The sequence below is a fragment of the Elephantulus edwardii genome, unplaced genomic scaffold, assembly GCF_000299155.1.
Source record: "Elephantulus edwardii isolate Elephantulus edwardi_28Jun2011 unplaced genomic scaffold, EleEdw1.0 scaffold00189, whole genome shotgun sequence".
Lineage (NCBI taxonomy): Eukaryota > Metazoa > Chordata > Mammalia > Macroscelidea > Macroscelididae > Elephantulus > Elephantulus edwardii.
Genome location: NW_006399939.1, coordinates 2307174 through 2320504, shown reverse-complemented (window position 1 = coordinate 2320504; position 13331 = coordinate 2307174). Strand labels below are relative to the sequence as shown.

Here is a 13331-nt window from a genome sequence, read left to right as displayed (position 1 = left end):
ATAAAAAGGCAAATAGTTTCGATCCAGTGCAGTACAGGAATACTATTGGAGCTCCCAGTGTGTATGCAGCACTATACTAGGTGCCAGGGATGGTCTCTTTACTCATGGAGCTGATAGTCTGGCAGTGGTGGTGGTTGTTGTTCTTATTGTAGTTAGACGCCATCTTGTCAAGTATGACTCATAGCGACCCTGTGAACAACAGGCCTGGACCTTGTCCTATCTGGTGCCGTCCTCATCATCTCTGAGACACTCGAGTCCATCGCTGCAGTTACTTTGTCAATCCACCTGGTTGAGGGTCCTCCTCTCTTTTGCTGTTCTTCCATCTTTCCAAGTATGATGTCCCTCTCCAAGGAATAACTACTGCTAGAAACATGCCCAAGTATGTGAGATGAAGCTTGAGTAAGGATGACAGAAGAATTGATGCCTTTGAACTGTGGTATTGAAGAATAGTACTGAATATCCCATGGACTACCAGAAGAAAAAACAGAAATGTCTTGGAGAAAGTGAATCCCGAATGTTTCTTGGAGGCAGAGAAAGTCTAATGGGAAAGTCAAATATTAATCCCTTAAGAACACTGATTTAAAATTGCAATCAAGTGTAGTGAAAGACACCTTAAATTAAGTGAAGAGATGAGCCACACCCCGAAAGAGGATTAGTCTCCAAAGCACATAAAGAATTCCTGCACATATGAGTTGTGCTGCTAACTCAAAGGCAAGCAGTTCAAATCCACTTACAACTCCATTGGAGAAAGAAAAACAATCTTCTCTTATGGGATCAAGAGCCTCTCAAAACCCACTGGAGGGTCAGCTATGACTTGGTTCCAAGTCAACAGCAATGGGACTAAATGAGCGATCACAACGAGAGACAAATGAACTCCAACTCTCATTGCCGTCAAGTCAGGACCCACTCATAGCTGGCCCTCCAGGTGTAAGTAGCATAGGAGGAAAGTGCCCCCTTTCTGCCTCAGAGTGCCTTGTGAATTTCAATCAGCAGGGACATGTCCCTTTTGGATTAGCAAGGCAAACCCCTATGAACTATGCCGCTCTGGCTCCACTGTCAAATAAACCAACCTGGTTTCTGAAAAAGAGAAAAGGCAAATAAATAAACAGATGAAAACAAACTCAACTTCACTCATCAACAAGGAATCGTTAATGAAATTATGGAAGTAACAGGTCACGCCCTTCAGACTGGCAACAGTTTTAGTCTAGCATTACTAAGTGTAGTTGAGAAGACCAGGCATGTGAACTATCCTGTATTAATACTGAAGTTTAAATTGGTACAACCACTTTGAAAAACCATGTAGCCTTGTCAAGTAAAGCTTGATAAGCTTTGCATGAGCCAAAACTAATAACTCTGTTCCCAAGCATCTATCCAGAAGGCTCACTTGTATATGAGGGGACAAGTATGAAAAATATATATTAGTGGTAGCATTGTTTCTCAGAGGAAAAAAAACATTTCCTTTTCTTTATTCATCGTTGCATTATCTGGTCCTTCTTCCTTTCTCCTCCCGCAGCCCACTCCGCAATGCACTCCTTGTTCCAGATTGTTTTCATACATAAAATGCATAATAATATATTCCTTTTGGACAGTTTTTCTCATCTGTTCTAATGCAGTGTTCATTATCTATTGACCCTTTCCCCTCCCTCGCCCCTCATGTCTGTCCTATTTTATAACAATGGTGCTATGCAGTATTTGTCCTTTTCTAACTGAGATATTTCACTTAGCATAATGTCCTCAAGATTCCCTTATAAATTGTATAATGTTTTACTATTTTGTTGTTTTTTCAATGATGCATAGTATTCCATTGTGTAGATATACCACAGTTTCTCTACCCATTCTTTTGTTGATGGGCACCTGAGTTGCTTCCATCTCTTAGGTTGTTTCCAACTCTTTGCTATTGTGAATAATGCAGCAATAAAAAGGGGTTTGCATATATCTGTTTGAGTCATGTCTCTGCTTTCTTTAGAGTATATTCCCAGTAGTGAAATTGCTGGGGCAAATGTTATTTCTTTTTTTTTTCCTTTTATTATACTAGTTTATTTACAAAATTCTAATACATTGTTTTTCAGACCAGATTCTTTCAATTTCCCTCACCTCATCCCCCCCCAATTTGTATTCCTATTTCCAGCTTTTTGAGAAAGCACCAGACCACCTTCCATAGTGGTTGTATTATTTTATATTCCCACGAGCAATGAGTAAGAGTTCCAATGTCTCCACAACTTCACCAGTATTTGTTGTTTGCTGCCCTGATGAACTTTGCTATTGTTGCTGGGGTGAGATGATATCTCATTAGGTGTTTTTGTGTTTTTGTTGTTTTTATTTGCGATAGCTGGGCATTTTTAACATTTCTTCATGTGTTTGTTTTCCATCCAGATGCCCTCTTTTGTGAGGTGCCTATTCATATCCTACACGCATTTTGTGATTTGGTTGTTTACTTTTTTCCTTGTTGAGGTGCTGGAGTAGTCTATAAATTTTATGTAGAAGTCCCTCATCATATATGTCATTTCCAACTATTTTTTCCCAATCTGTGAGCTTCCTTTTTACTCTGTTGGAAAATATTTTTAATGTACATAGCTATTTGATTCTTAGAAGCTCCCATTCATCTATTTTATTTTCTTCTGGTTGTGGGATTGGGGGGAATTTCAAAATGTGAAAAGAAACTGAATTCCCTCTAGACAGAGATGAGTAGATAAGGTGCTGTGACTTTTTATAGTGGAACCTTAGTCAGCAATGAAAAGGTATGATGATCTAGAGGAAAAGTAGAGGGTCCGCAAAAGAGAGGAAGACTCAACAAGGTGGATTGGCTCAGTGGCTGCAGCATTCGGTCTAAGCACAGCAGAGACTGTGGGGTCGCACAGAATCCAGCAAGATCTCATTGTTCTATTGTAACATAATCTGGCTTATATTGGAGCCATCTAAAAGACACCTAACCACAAGAGCTACATGTTCCAGTGTGGGTGCACCTAAAAAACATAGTGCTCAGATGGCCAACAGACACATGAAGAAATGTTCAAAATCACCTTCAATAAGAGAGATGCAAATCAAAACCACAATGAGATACCCTCTCACTCAAGCAGCAGTGGCAAAATTTAACAGGACAGCAAATAATAAATATTGGAGAGGCTGTGACAAGATAGAAACTCTTATACATTGCTGGTGGGATTGTAAAATGGTACAGCCATTCTGCAAGGCAGTATGGTACTTCATTTAAAAAGCCTGAAAAAGGAAATTCCATATGACCGAGCTATTCCACTGCTTGGAATATACCCTGAGAAAATGAGACTTGTATACCAATGTTCATAGCAGTGCAAATGTCCAACCACAATCAAATGGATTGAGAAATTATGGTACATTCACACAATGGAATACTACACAGTGCACAGGAGCAATGATTTTGTAAATTACTACCTAACTTGAGATGGACTGGAGAGCTTTATGCTAAATGAATTAACTCAGTCCTATAAGGACAAATACTGTATAAGACCATTATTGTAGATTGAGTATGAGGATCCAAAGGGGGTGTAAGGTGGGACCAAAGGGTTGAGGAGGGGCAAGGGCAAGGGTTAATCAAATGGCAAAGATCCAGTGTGATAAACAATGTATAGGAACTTTGCTAATAAACCAATATAAAATAAAAAATTCATAAAAAGTAAAATTAGAAAATCAAACCAAGCATAAAAAAAATATTTTCAAAAACCTATAGTGCTGAGTAAAAAGGCAAGTTTTAGTCTGTGCCAGGACATTTGGAAGACAGCTACCTGGCTACCTGACTAGAAGAAATCCATATTTGACTGCCACCCAAGCAGATATATACACACCCTTGTTTATTGCTGCTTTATTCACAATAGCAGAGTTGGAAACAACCCAAGTGCCCATCAACAAACAAATGGATAAAGAAGCTGTGATATAGTCTCACAGTGGAATATTATGCAGCACTGAAAACCAAAGAACTCATGAAATATTCTACAAAATGGGTGACCATGGAGGACATTATACTAAGTGAAATATCTCAGTCACAAGAAGACAAATACTGCATAATGAACAGGACTGACATGGGGGTTGAGGGGAACTAAGAAAAGAGGGGATAATGTACATATCATTGAAACAGACAAGGGAGAGAATGGTATAAAAGGAGTATATGATTAGGAATTATTGGCATGACAGGAATACAGAATAAGAGCTTCATAGTAAAGTGGTCTGGGGGGAGGGGAATGTAAAACAATGAAAGAACTTTTTTTTCCAAAGAAAAAAGCAATCTTGGAGGTGGGGAGGAAGGGAGAAAATATGAAACAATGAATGAATGGAAATCCAAGTTCTTTATAAACTTTCATTAAAATCTAAATAAAAAAGAAATCCAATATTTGTTCTCATTCCCAAGGAATGTGATCCAACAGATTGTGAAAATTATCAAACACTATTATTAATATTATATGCAATAAAATATTGCTGAAGATTCATCCAAAAATAACTAAGACAGCACATTAGCAGAGAACTGCCAGAAGTTCAATATGGGTTTAGAAGAATACATGGTACCAGGGATCTAACTGCTGATGTCAGATGGATCTCGGCTGAAAGCAGAGAATACCAGAAGAATATCTATTTGTGTTTTATTGACTGTGCAAAGGCATTTGACTGTATGAATCATAAAATTCTATGGCTAAGCTTAAGAAGGATGGAGATTCCAGAACACTTCTGTAGTCTGAACAGAGGACTGGAACATTGAAGAGTTTTAAATCAGGAAAGGAGTGTGGCAGTGCTATATCTTTTAACCATAGCTATTCAATCTGAACACTAAAAAAATCATTAGAGATGACAGACTTTATAAAGAAGAATATGGCATCAGGATTGGAGGAAAACTCATCAACAACCTGCATTATGCCAATAGCACAATCTTGCTTGCTGAAGGTGAGGACCTGAGGTGCTAGCTGCAGAGAATCAAGGACTACAGCCTTCAATATGGAAGACATCTCAACATCAATAAAACAAAAATCCTCACTACTGGGCCAATGGCCAATATTATGAAATTGTGAATGATTTTGTCTTGCTTGGATCCACAGTCAACACCCTTGTACCAAAAGTAAGGAGATTAGAAGACATATAGTATTGGGAAAGACTATAGCCTGAATCAGATGCACCTTAGTCCTCAAATTTATATCATTACTCCCCAATAATTTGGAGAGGTCCCTAACTGCAGATTTTCCCAGTGAAGTGAGTGTTCTTATTTCCTGAGTGTTTGTACTAAGGGTTTTAATTGTGGATCCATGAAATAAGAAGTTATTGACAGTTTCAATCTCTTCTTCATTCATCATGATGTTGCCTATCAGTCCAGTGGTAAAAATTGTTCTTTTTTAGACACTGAGATTCAATCCATACTGAAGCAGGCCATAGACTTTTTGATCACTTGTTATGTATCTGTGAGCCAGACAATGAATAAGGATGACAGGAGAAGAACTGATGCCTTTAAGCTGTGGTGTTGGAGAAGAGTTCTGAACATCCCATGGATGGTTAAAAGAACTAATAAATATGTCTTGGAGAAGTTGCAGCAGGAGTGCTCTTTGGAGGCAAGAATGATGAGGCTTTGCCTTACATATTTTGGGCATGTTGATATTCATTGAAGAGGGACATGATGCTAGGAACAGTGGAGGGTAGGCAAAAGAGAGGAAGACACCCTTCACCAGGTGGATTGAGACACTGACTGCCACAATGGGCTCTTGTGTGTCTGGAGGTGTGAGGATGGCACAGGATAGAACAGGGTTCAGATCTTCTGTTCATAGTGTTGCCATGAGTCATACTTGACTCGATGGCACCTAACAACAACAATATAATATTGAGAAAGCTTCTTGTCAAAGTCGGCTGAAAAGAATGGGGTCAGTTTGAAGAGGAAGGTGCACCTGATTCAAGCCACAGTCTTTCCAACCATTTGCTATGCATCTGAGAGCTGGACAGTGAATAAGGATGACAGGAGAATAATCAATGCCTTTCAGCGGTAGTGTTGGAGAAGAGTGTTAAATATTCCAGGGGATGCCAAAAGAATAATTTCTTGGAGAAAGTGCAACCAGAATGTTCCTTGGAAGCAAAGATGGCAAAGTGTCTCATATATTTTGGACATGTTTTTAGGAGACATCGTCCCTTGGAAAGGGGCATCATGTTTGGAAAAGTGGAGGGAGAATGAAGGAGAGCATACCCTCAACAACATGGATTGACACAATGTCTGTGGCAATGGGCTCAAGTGTGTTTGGGGATCATAAGGATGACACAGGGTCTGTTGTTCATAGGGTCACTATGAGTCATACTCAACTCGACAGCACTTGACAACAGTAAAAACACCACCAATGTACATAAGGAGCTCTGGTGGCCTACTGGTAAGGAGTTGTGCTGCCAACCCAAAGGCACGTGGTTTGAATTCAGCTGCATGGCAGGAGAAAAATGGGCAATCTCCATCCATGTGACTTACTTCCTCTGAAATTCACTGGATTATCAGTTGTAAGTCAATTCTGACTTGATAAGAAATAATATATTTTTCATAAATACACACACACAGGGTGTTCTGGTGGCCTGGTGGGTAAGGAGTTATGTTGCCAACTCAAAGGCAAGTGGTTCAAATGCTCAAAGGCAGAGAGGGGCAATCACCTCTCATGCTATTTGCAACCTCTGAAAACCAGCAGGTCAGCTACGAGTCAATTCTGATTCAGTGACTGTGAGGTGAGGGGTATAAATGACATTTCTTGATTATTTTAAATGTGCCAGAGAATTCTGTAAAGTGTTTACAGGCAAAAGTGTATGTAAAGGGGCAAAGGGGTGGGAATATCATGGCAAAGATAAATCCCAAACATAGGACAGTGGTTATCTTAGGGGAAGAAACAGGAATTAAATTAGAGGGATTCTACCTAGATTTGCGAAGTTTTGTGTCTTAACAAAAAAGATCTGGGAAAAAATATGACAAACACTGAGTTTTGACAAATGGGAGCAGCATAGGGGTCGGTACCAACTAAATAAGTGTTAATATTTTTCTCCGTAGGTTTGTTTATAGAACTCTGGTGGCTCACTATATAATAAAACTCAGCTACTAATTAACACATTAATGGTTCATACCAGTGATTCCACAGGGAAAAGATGTGATGTTGTTGTTGTTGTTATGTGCTGTCAAGTCGCTTGCTTCTCATAGCGACCCTAAGTACAACAGCCCTAAACCCTGCTCTATCCTGTGCCAATCGCACTCCTTCCAACACATCCACCCTGATTACCCCAGTCACTGAATCAGTCCACCTCATAGAGGGTCTTCCCCTCCTGTGCTGTCCTTCCACCCTCCCAAGAATGATGTCTCTCTCCAAGGACCTCTCCCTTCTTACAACATGTCCAAAGTATGTCAGACAAAGCCCCAGAATCCTTGCCTCCAAGGAGCAGCCTGGATTAACCCTCTCCACGATGAATCTGTTTTCTTGGCAGTCCACGGTCCAGTCAATACTCTTCTCCAGCACCACAGCTCAAAGGCATCAATTCTCCTTCTATCCTCCCTAGTCGTGGTCCAACTCTGATGCATAAAGATTTTCGGCCTTCAAAATCCTACAGGGTAATTCTGCTCCTCCCTATAGGGTCGCTGTGTTAGACCTGAGTGATGGATTTAGGTTTGGTTTTTCTTAATCCATGGAAGATTTTACTGAGTCAGTGAGGGGTCAGGCACATGTTTTGAATCCACCAGCTGCTCTGCAGGAGAAAGATGGGCAATCTCTGCCCAAGCAATTTACTGCCTCTGGAAATCTGCTGCACGGTCACCAATAGGTTGATTCTGACTCAATGGTATTTAAGAACAATGATAATGAGGAGTCAGGAAAAGCTTCTGCTTGGACTGACAGCTGAAGGTTGAATAGATAAGGAAGGAGAGAAGGTGTTCTAAGCAGAAAGAACAGTAAGCGCAAAGGCCCTGGGGTAGAAGGCCTGCAGCAGCTGGGTTGAGTACAGACCATGCCTGGTCTCAAAGACCAATTTAAAGACTTTCCTCTCTTCATCAAAAGCATCAGGGATGGAGAGATTTTGGAGCCCAGGACTAACTTGTCTGTCATGTTAGATGTCCCTGGAAGGTGCCATTAGTTAATGCTGTCACCAACTAATAGAAAAGTTGAGAGTTCAAGCCCACCCAGAGGTATCTTGGAAGAAAGGCCTGGAAATCTACTTCACAAAAAATCAGCCACTAGGCAGCAGGTTGTCAAGAGTGAAAACTGACTCTATAGGCAGCTGCTTTTTGAAGAGGAGGCATTCTTCGGCATTCTTTTAGATATTTTAATGTTATTTTAATGAAAGTGCTCAAAGAAAATTTAGTTTCTCATTCAACAATTTATACACCTTTTGTTTCATGACCTTAGTTACAATCCTTGCACTGTAGCAGACCTCTTCCCCCTTCTTCCCTGAGTTCCCCTTTTGCACTCACCCATCTTTCCAGCACTTTCTCGCCATCTAGGAGCAAATGCTGCCCTTTCTGTCCTGTAAGAGGCATTGTTCGAGGAGTGTCTTCCTCACAGGTGTTATTGTTCACTTTATAGACCTGTCTATTGTTTGCCTGAAAGGTGATCCATCCCGGAAAAGAGAGGGTTGAGGAAGACATTCTTAAAGAGGTCATTCACATTCTGAGTTTTGCAGAATTAGTAAGAAAAACCAGTTAAAAAGGAAGTGGGGGTAGGAGTGAGTATAAATTACCTGATTAGAGACCTGGACTAGCTCATCAGGTGTGAGATAGGAAATGGCAGACCAAGTGTCTGCAGCGGGCTGTGGGTAGTTGACTCTGACCACGTGGGGAGGGGTTCGTGAGGCAAGAATGCAGACTACCGGGCCGTGAGAGGAATATATCACCAGCCAGATGGATGAAGCCAAAAGGGGAGGGCTGAAATCAGGATGTAGAGGTGGGGTGAGGAGTGCCTGGAAAGGTATTTAGGAGGAAAGAAGCCGAGATGATGGGGTGGGTGGCGGCGAGTTCGAAGTAGTGCAGAGCAGGCCAAGTGGAACTGTTCCCCAGCGGTGACTTGGGCGCGGCTGCAACTCAGGTCAGAGCCTGGAGCTGCAGGGAGCTTGGGGGCGGCGGCGACTCCTCCAGCTGGTTATTAACTATACTGGGAGTATGTGAGTTGGTTCCGAGGCAGGTGGAGCGGGAAGAAACTGAGCCTGGAAGGCAAGACCAATGGCGTCGACAAGGTGGAGAGAGAAGAACAGGCCCGGGAGGCTGAAGGGCCGCGAGGAGGTCAGGCTCGCGCCGCGCAGAGCGGGCACCTGGCACGGAGCAGGCGGTGGCATCTCCAGCCTCCCTCATGGAGCGGCAGGGGAACCCCGATTGGACCCCGCACAGGCCTACCGGGAGGGCCGAGCCAGGCCTGTATCATCCCGCGGCTCTCGGGTCGCCAGGGTAGTGGCGGCCCGGGAGGGGCCGGGACGCCTCAAGCGCGCTGGGCCTCCAAGTCCCGCCGCGCCCCTAGCGCGGTTTCTCCCCTCCGTCTTAGGTCTCCGGGTCCGGCCGCGCCCCCAGCACCGCCCCGCCCCTCCGTCTTAGGTCTCCGGGTCCGGCCGCGCCCCCAGCACCATCCCTCCCCGTCCTGCTGGGTCTCCCGGCCCAGCCACGCCCCCAGCCCCGCCCTCCAGGCCTCGGGTCCGGCCGCGCCCCCAGCACCGCCCCGGGCCGGCGACGTCACTGCGGCTCTGCCGCTTGCTAATGGAGTGCCCCGCGCTGGCGCAGGCTTCCTTCGGGAGGTCCCGGCCCTAGAGGCCACGGCCGCGTCCTTGGCCCTCCTCCCGAGGAGTCTCGCTTTGCCAAACTCGGGGAGGCCAGCTGCCCTTCGGCTAGTGCTTAGGACGCGAACGCACGGTAATTTCACAATGCCCGGAAAGAGCCGGACCCACGAAAGAGACTAATTATAGCGGCCAGCTAGAGCTCTGCTCGGCGCTTTCCAGAACAATGATAACGACAACAAACATTATAGCCACCATTTATTGGGCGCTTACTCTGTGTCAGGCACTGCTCTAAGCGATTTGCAGGCAACAACCCTCGCAGGTAAGTGCTGTTGTTATCAACCCTGTTTCGCGGGAAGCTGGGGCACAGAGAGGTTAAGCACCTTGCCCAAGGTCACACAGCTAGCAGATGTCAGTTCCAGAATTCCAACCCAGTCTGTCAAATCCCTTGTAATCCTCATGGAAAACGCACTGAAGTCCGGATTATTTTCTCCATTTTAAAGGTGAGGAGGTAAGAGCACATGGAAATTGAGAACCTTGCCCAAGGTCACCTGGCTGGAAAATGAAGCAGAAAAGCAAGCGCAGGGTTCCTCTCTGTCCGCAATCTCGACCATAGGCGATGCCACCTCCGACGGCCCAGTAAGCTTTGGCCCTGGTTCCAAAAGACCTGCAGAAGTTGGGGTGGGTTGTGCGACCTTCAGTTCCCGGGTGAATGAGGTGCTCGTGAGCATCGTCCCTTTTTCAGCCCGCAGGCATCGGGTTTCCGGGAATCCGGTCGGGATTGCTGCGCGGTCTTTAGGATGGGGTGGAGGCAGAGGCAGCGGGAGGAATCCCGACCCCACCTGCAGAGCTGCAGACTCGGCACCGGGTTGGCCGCCTGCCCCGCACGGCCGGCAGAGGGCGCTGCCGCACGCGCTTCAGGTCCCACAACCATCTGAGTCCCAAAGCCCAAGCCTTTTTTCCTGGAGGCTGGAACCCTGCTTGTCCCTGATTCTGCTTTCCCGAACCACTTTTTCCCATCTTCTGTGTTCCTGTCACCCACCTTCAGCCTTTTAGGCTTTCGAAGTCCCTGCACAGCTAGTTTAGTACCTTCCTGCATTGAGACAGGACAGTAACACCTTGCACAATGACACAGGTATAACATTGATTCTCATCTCATAAGAGGGCCCAGGTGTTTGCAAGTCACATTTGCCATGTCTGCCTTTCTGGTGGACTCGTTAGTGATTGAAAAATGTAGAGAAATCATCCACTTGGAATTGATAACTAATTTTGTTATTATCTCCAAAAAGAGAGAGAAGCATTGCTTAAGGAAGAAGCAGATTAAAGGCTCCATCATCGTAATCTTTATGGTGTATTAAGTGGTCGTTTTGTGCCAGGCATTGTGCTGAGTCGTTGATGTGACTCATTAATCCTCATGAGAGCCCTGAATGGCTGACAGACAAGGTCACAAGACTGCTCAGTGGCAGAGCTGGGAGGGTTTGATTTTAAAGCGCTGCTCCTATCCTCCGACATTTGCAAGCTCACATGACTGAACAGAAGTCAGGGACAATGTAAAAATGAGCCCACGTCCCTTCCCAGAGTGCTTAGAAATATCACATAGGAGTTGGGGGCTTGCTTGCATAGTGTGTGGTGATCAAGGAATTGGTGGTTGGAGCCTACCAACAACTCCTGAGGAGAAAATTGAGGCAGTCTATTTCTGTCAAGATTTACAGCCTCAGGAACATTATGGGTCATTCTACTTGTCCTACATGGTCAGTATGGGTCAGAATCAATTTGAGGGCCATGAGTTAGGTGTTGTTTTTTCATATATATGGATATCCATCTCAATTTGGTCTCAGTCTCTCAAAGAGAAAAACAAAACCTAAAGATGCAATGAAAGGAGAAGGGGGGCTTGCAAGCTGCTGCTTGGAAGAACATCTGAGAGGCCCAGTCACTTTCTGTGTCTGGGCTCTGAGGAAATAAAGGTGGTTCTAGGAAAATCTGAAAAGTCTGAGAGAGAAGAAGAAAAAAAAATCCCTTCTGTGGTTTGTACTTGAACCAAGCCTCATTTTTGCTATTTGTGTTTTATTTTAAAATTAATGTGGCTCTCTCCACCCTTTAAATTGGCACCTAAATGGCAAAAACAGAAGGAGGACCGGCTATGAATTTAAAATGTGGTGGGTTTCTGAGGAAGGAGGTGCATGGCTTGAAGTGGAAATGAGCATTAAATGAGGTGCCTTAAACATTTCAAAGGCAGGCTTTCCACAAGGAATTTAGATCATAAGCCTTTCTTAGCACAGGAGTTTCATCTGGGTCTGGGTTCAGTATGGTGTCTAGATTCTCTGAGCAGTATGGGGAACGTATCACAGTATGTCTGCATCGTCTAGCCATCTGCCACCACCTTCGCTTATGGTTTTAAAGTATGGCTGGGCAGGGGGGCCCAGTCTTCTAGCATTCAGTCACACACTTTCCCTCAGACCCCTTGCTTTTCCAGAAATTTACTCTGGGAATTCAGTCAAGATTGAGGCAGTAGTTGTTGAGGTCACTAAAAAAGAAAAGCAAAAACCTACTGCTGTCAACTCAATTCTAACTCATAGTAACTAGATAGGACCGAGTAGATCTGCCCCCATAAATTCCCAAAGCTGTCTTTCAGGGGATCAGATGACTGCATCTTTCTCCTTCAGAGCAGCTGATGGCTTCGAATCACCAACTTCAAGGTTAATGGACAAATGCTTAACCACTCCACCACTAACTTGATGTTACTCAAAAATTCATTGCCAATGAGTTAGAGCCAACTCATTGCTGACTTTTCCAGCAGGTTTTTGTGAGGCTGCAAATGACATGAGAGGAGATCGCCCATCTTTCTCAAGCAGAGAGCTGGTGAATTTGAATTGCCAGACAGGTGCCAGCCATCTTTAGCACAATTCTGTTGACTGTGCCACCAGAGATCCTTCTTGATGTCACTAAAAAAAAAAACAACTCAAATTCATTGGCATTGGGTTGGAACTAACACATAGCAGACCTGCCAGCAGGTTTTCAGAGGCTGTAAATCGCACAGGAGGAGTGTGCCCATCTTTCTCCCATGGAGCAGATGGTGTATTTGAACCACTTACTTTTGCACTGGCAGCACAACGCCTTACCCCTTAGGCCACCAGGTTTGATTCAGTAGAAAAGCTGCTCTGCTCTGGTATTACATACCAGAAAGTTTTCCAAACAGGGAAACAAAGGCAGAAGGGAAGCTCAGAAGAATAGTCACCAGTTTTCATGGTATTGAACTTTAGTATGATGACCAACATGCCATAATTCTTAAACCACTCACTTCTCCAGCTGGGGGCTGATTATCAGGCAGAGCTGTTGTTATTGTTATGTGCCATTGAGTCGCCTGTGACTCATAGCGACTCTATGCCAATCAGCTCTAAAAGCTGCCCTATCCTGCCCCAATTTCATCATCTCTGACAGACTCCCTAAGACCACACACTTGACCCCAGGATCCCACTTTCCAGTGTCTACTAAACTGTCCCTCCTGGAGAAGGTTTGAGACGTACTAGAAACACTTACCTGCTAATTAAATTAGAAGATCCCTTGGAACCCACCAGCTACTCTGCAGGAGCAAGATGTGGCAATCCGTAAAGATTTACCGT

General features: G+C 44.3%; 1 pseudogene; it reads left to right on the top strand.

Annotated features, from left to right (window-relative positions):
* The window catches only part of LOC102868590, a 29514-nt pseudogene extending 18812 nt beyond the window's left edge, over positions 1–10702 (top strand).
* Positions 10703–13331: the final 2629 nt, after the last annotated feature.